Raw genomic sequence first — 6,158 nt, forward strand, 5'->3', positions numbered from 1 at the left:
GTTGTTGCTTGAGTAGGGTTAGTAGCCCATCTGTCAATAGCCCAATTTCTTACACAGTAATTTCAGACACATAAAATAAAGTGTTTGTGAGTTACACAGGGTTATTAGGGCAAAGAAGGCACATGCTGCTGGATGGCGTGCGCGACAAGTGCCTGGATGCCAGCTGCATGGCGAGCAGCTGAAGGCCGACTGTAGTAACTTCTCATAACAGATTAGTAGTAAATATTCTTTATTCACATAAAGTATGCAGGTAGATACAAAGGGTGCTGCCAGCTGCATGTACAACAGAGGTCTGACAGCTCACTAAGAATGCAGAATGGAATACACATAAATGAGCTTCTACATTCTACAGGCTACATTCCAAACATCACAACCTACCAGTTACCACACATCTCCCTTCCAAAATAAAAATAAAAAAAATAAAATAATGTGAAGTATTAGCATAACAATCTAACATTATTTACAAACAAATTCTTGTAAAAATCTAGGTGTAATAACTTGTCTTCCACTCCGGGTGAAAACCTGTTGTTCTGCATTGACAACATCAGCAGAATTCTCTATAACAGAACCATGTGAAGACTGATCAGAACTAACTTCACAACTCTGGTTCTCAGGAGCATCTATACCTGAAGCACTTTCATTTAATATGACATTTTCATGAGAATGATCATTTAACGGTTGAACACAACTTCCTTCCAAAGTTTTCACTGGACTCAACCACCAGAAATCATTCAAATCACCAAAACTCGCAGACCCATCCTCCTATTTGAAATTGTCTCGTGATGATCTGGCCAAATCAATCTTACTCATGCGATATACAGTTCCATCATCTAACATGACTGTATTGCGCATTACTTTAGTGATTGTTCTGGGATCAGAGAATCTTGGTTGAAGTTTCCCAACTTTCTTTGATAACTTGACTCTAACCAATTGACCAATTTCAACTTGTGTTTCCTTGGTTCCATGTTTCATGTCAGAATATCTCTTGTTCCTATTTTGGGATTTTGCAATATTTTCTCTTACATCTTTTGCATTCCAACTATATTTTCTACTTCTGCCCATCCACACTGGGTTTATTTTGCAATAAGGAAATCTGCCTCTCATTAACACAAACGGACTCTCACCACATGTATCATGAACGGTTATTCTATACGACCACAACATTTTATCTAATTCACAGCGCCAATCCTTTCCACATTTGTTGGCCAATTGTAACGTACCTTTAACTACTCTGTTTACTCTCTCCACAACAGAGTTGCCTTGAGGATGGTACAATGCAGAACATTTTTGCTTAACACCAGTAGATTCCAAAAATCCCTTCATGGCATCAGATTTAAACTGCACTCCATTATCAGTTAAAATGGACACAAGTAGACCTTCTCTGATGAAGCACTCATCCAAAAATCTGATGACTGTCAATGTATTAATCTTATCCACAGCCTTTAATTCTATCCATCTAGAGAATAAATCAACTAGAACTAAAATGTACTTCAAAGACTCATCCTGCCATGTTATTGGTCCCATAATGTCTAATGCTGCATCCTCCCATGGTAACTTGGTACACCCCAATGAAGACATCGGAGGATTCAATGTTTTTTTACTTTTGTCAGAACATTTACAACTGATACAAACAATCCCTAACAGATCTTTCAATTTCCAAGTCAATTCCAGGCCACCAATACAAGGCTTAATGTTCTTCTTAGTTCTGGATATGCCTGGATGACCCTCGTGTCCTAAAGTAATGATTTTCGAACTAATGCCTTTTGGTGGAACTAGCTTATCACCACGGCAAACAAATGAGTCATCCATACTCAGTTCGTTTCTAACCTCCCAAAATGCTTTCAATTTGGGATCAGTTTTCACTTGAGTGTGCCATCCATTAGTAATTTCTTCTTTGACTCTTCCAAGCACCTCATCTTTTGTACATTCACTATCCCATTCATCCTTAGACAAAGCATGTGAGACAGAAAATACAACAGCCACACAGCAATCGTTCCAGGAATTATGGTCAATTTCCCTCAAAGGCAATGACAATCTGCTCAAGAAATCAGCAACGACATTCTTAACTCCCGGTACATATTCAATAGTATACACAAAATCTTGAAGTCGCATAGACAACCTCGCAATCCTGGCTGATGCTCTGCATAAACCTTCAGTAGTCAAAAGTTTTGTTAACGGTTTATGATGCGAACGGAGTGTAAACCTTTTGCCCTAAATAAACTTACAAAAGTGTTCCATTGCCCAAACACAGGCCAAAGTCTCCCATTCAATGATGGAGTACTTTTCCTCACATGGTGACAAAGAACGTGATGTGAATGCAATAACAACTTCCATGCCTTGACTGGACATTCGAGTGAGTACACTACCTAAACCAGTCCCACTAGCATCAGTGGTGAGGAAAGTATCCGCAGCAGGATCAAATCCTTGCAGCATTGGAGCATTGCAAATTGCTACTTTAATGTCTTGAAATGCTTTTTTACAACTTTCATTCCACACAAATGGAGACTTGTTCTTCATTAAAACTCTCATCTCATATGTTTTTTGTGAAAACTGATTAACACATTTTGAATAAAATTCTGCCCAAGAATGACCTGAGGCCATCCTAGGATTTGGGTTCAGGTGAATTAACAATCACTTCTACAAGTGTTGCCTTTGGTTTGATACCTCCATCACATATCTCATGACCAAGATATGTGACAGATTTTTCCGAGAATTTACATTTACTCAATTTTGCAACCAAACCATTATCCGAAAGAATCCTAAGGACTTCTCTAAGTATTGTGTCGTGATGACATTTTCTCTTTCCCATTATTAAAATGTCATATTGAAAGAAAATTACCTCTTGCATATGACCAAACAATCTAGACATTAACCTCTGAAATACGGCCGCCGCTGAGGCTAAGCCGAAAGGCATTCTTATAAACCTGAAGCAGCCAAACGGTGTGCAAAATGTAGTCAGGTGTCTACTGTCAGGATCTAGAGCTATCTGGTGATATGCCGCCGATAGGTCCAAAGTAGAAAAACACTTAGTTTCTCTAGTTAAAGATAACATGTTGTCTATGCGGGGAAGAGGATATTGATCAATTAGTATTTGACTGTTCAAATATCTAAAATCCACACACAAGCGGGCTTTTCCGTTGGCCTTGCGTGCGACGGCCAACGGAGAAACCCACTATGCTGCTTCTACCGTCTCGATGATCTTAGAGTTTAACAACTTGTCCAATTCAGACTTAACTTCATCTTTTATGATCAGTGGAATATTCCTAGGTTTGTGAATTCTAGGGATTGCTCCTTCCTTCAATCGGATATGGTGGGTAAATCCTTTCAATCTGCCCATTCCTTTAGAAAAAACAGAGGAAAATTCATTAAGCACCCACTTCTTTGTGTCTTCACCCTGACAAGAAAACAAAACTTGTTCCTTGCTGTTTGGATCCAGAATAATATCTAAACTTTTCTGGTCCTTCCACCCTAAAACGGATGGCCCATCCTTTGAAATGTATAACTTGCAAGTGGCATGTCTTCCTTTAAACCTAAATTCCAACACACTGAAGCCCACAATGTCAATTCTCTCTCTCAAGCAGGCATACTTTAAATAGCAGAAAATGCTCACCACATCGCTTGAATTTTAAGTCCCACGTCGCCTCGATGATAAAGAAATCGAGCTGATGTGAAATTCTTTCTCACTTGCCACAGTACTTGGGAGCAAACAAAAAACGAATAATAAAAAAATTCCTCAAAGCTCTGATTTCAGCAAATGAAGGTCTTTCATCCCATTCTCGTCGCCAAAATTGTAGTAACTTCTCATAACAGATTAGTAGTAAATCTTCTTTATTCAGATAAAGCATGCAGGTAGATACAAAGGGTGCTGCCAGCTGCATGTACAACAGAGGTCTGACAGCTCACTAAGAATGCAGAATGGAATACACATAAATGAGCTTCTACATTCTACAGGCTACATTCCAAACATCACTACCTACCAGTTACCACACCGATCTGTGTGAGCTGGTCAAGAGCTGGGGCTATACAGAGGCGCTGAGAGTGGCCAGAGTTCCATAGAGCTAAGTTAGGGAGTAGGGCTGTGGACTAGGTGAGTTGTCTCCAAGAGCGTATTAGCATTATCTTCAGCCAAGTAAAAGGTTTTTTTTGTTTTTTTTTTACAGAGTTTTATATAGCTTGAACTTGACCCAAAGGTATAGGGTATCAGTGCTTTACATAGCACCAGTTGCATTACATGAGGACACATTATTTTTTGTTAGGCACGTGGAGTTTAAGCGATTTCCAAGAATCACAGTTTGTGCAGCGTCATTGCCGAGACTCAAATCCAGTTCCCCAGATTCGAGGTCGACCGCCCTAGACGTTAGGCCAACTCCTCTCCCAAAGTGTTGTGAGATGATTCGCAGACGTATGCGCAGGCATTGCTTGAGTCATATATTATTGGATGTTCATTAATTCAGGCATAGGTTGATCCCAACATCAACTCTCATATTTACTTTCACTCACTGATGCATGCATTTTTTTAATCTCTGCTTATGCACATATTTAAGTTCTGATTTATTGACGAAGCACTTAATTCGTTAATTTCCTCATTTTACGTAAATATGGTGTCTTCCAGAACTGTAGAATGTCTACCTTCCAAGTTTGATACCCCAGAGTTCTTTCACCTTATACGCGTTCTGTTTTTTTTAACTGTTAATGCTTTCCATAGCCACTGAAAGCTGCCAAGGGCTGCTGAAGTACAGGTGTGTACGGCAGGTGATATGTTTCCAAATTATTTGTCATAATTGTGTTGGTTTTCAGCCAGAGCGGAGTGTGCCTTTTTATGTCACCGCGGGGTTCTCCGTGATTGTACCAGCGATTTCTGCTGTGAAATGAAAGCAAACAGTCATCATCGTCTATGCCAGTGGTTCTTAACCTTTTGTCTTCTGGGGACCACTTAATCATTACTGGAACCCAGGGACCCCCACTGAATCATTTTTGGAATCCGGGGACACACCACTGAGTCATTACTCGAAGCTGGGGACCCCTGCCAGATGAATGTTTGATGATTTTAGCTGCAAAACAATGCAAAAAAATACAGACAAGCATTCATTAAACATACAAAAATTATGAAATATTTTATTCTGTTTGATGCACGCCTCCTATGATTTTATTGGAGGATACTAACTTAAACTTTAGCTTACAATGTCAAATTATTTCACATTTAAAATTTTAAAATGTTCAATTTTACATTTTGCTTCTTTATTTATGTATACTTTAATAATGTGTTAATAATATTTTATTTTCTAAGCAGTCGTGGACCCCCTGAATAAGCTTCACGGACCTCCAGGGGTCCTAAGGCCACTAGTTAAGAACCACTGGTCTATGCCACTGCCTAGACGTGACTTGATGAAGATCAGCCGTCTGAAACTGAACTTGGACAAGACCGAGGTCCTCATCCTCGGCTCCAACCCGTCAGCCTGGGACGACTCCTGGTGGCCAACGGCACTGAGGGCAGCCCCGACCCCCACCGACCACGCTTGCAACCTGGTAATCATTCTCGACTCAACGCTCTCAATGAACAGGCAAGTCAACGCTGTCTCCTCCTCCTGCTTTAACACCCTCCGCATTCTCCGCAAGATCTACAGATGGATCCCGACAGATACAAGAAAGACAGTCACCCAGGCCCTCGTCAGCAGCAGACTCGACTACGGAAACACCCTCTACGCTGGAGCCACGACCAAGCTCATCAATCGACTACAACGCATCCAAAACACCGCGGCACGACTGATCCTCGATGTACCACGACACGGCCATATCACCCCCACCTGAGGAACCTGCACTGGCTCCCCGTCAACAAGAGAATATCATTCAAGCTCCTCAACCACGGTCACAAGGCACTCCACAAGACCGGCCCAGCCTACCTCAACAGATGGCTCTCCTTCTACACCCCCAACCGCCAGCTACGCTCCACTGACCTCCCACTCGCCACCGTCCCACACATCCGAAGAACAACCACCGGTGGGAGATCCTTCTCCCACCTCGCCGCCAAGACATGGAACACCCTCCCACTGAGCCTATGACAGACCCAAGACCTGCTGACCTTCAGGAGGATACCAAAGACCTGGCTGTTCGATCAGTAGCGCCCCCCCGCACCTTGAGACCCTCGCTGGTATGTAGTG

The sequence above is a fragment of the Lissotriton helveticus genome, chromosome 2_1 (genome assembly GCF_964261635.1).
Source record: "Lissotriton helveticus chromosome 2_1, aLisHel1.1, whole genome shotgun sequence".
NCBI classification, from domain to species: domain Eukaryota; kingdom Metazoa; phylum Chordata; class Amphibia; order Caudata; family Salamandridae; genus Lissotriton; species Lissotriton helveticus.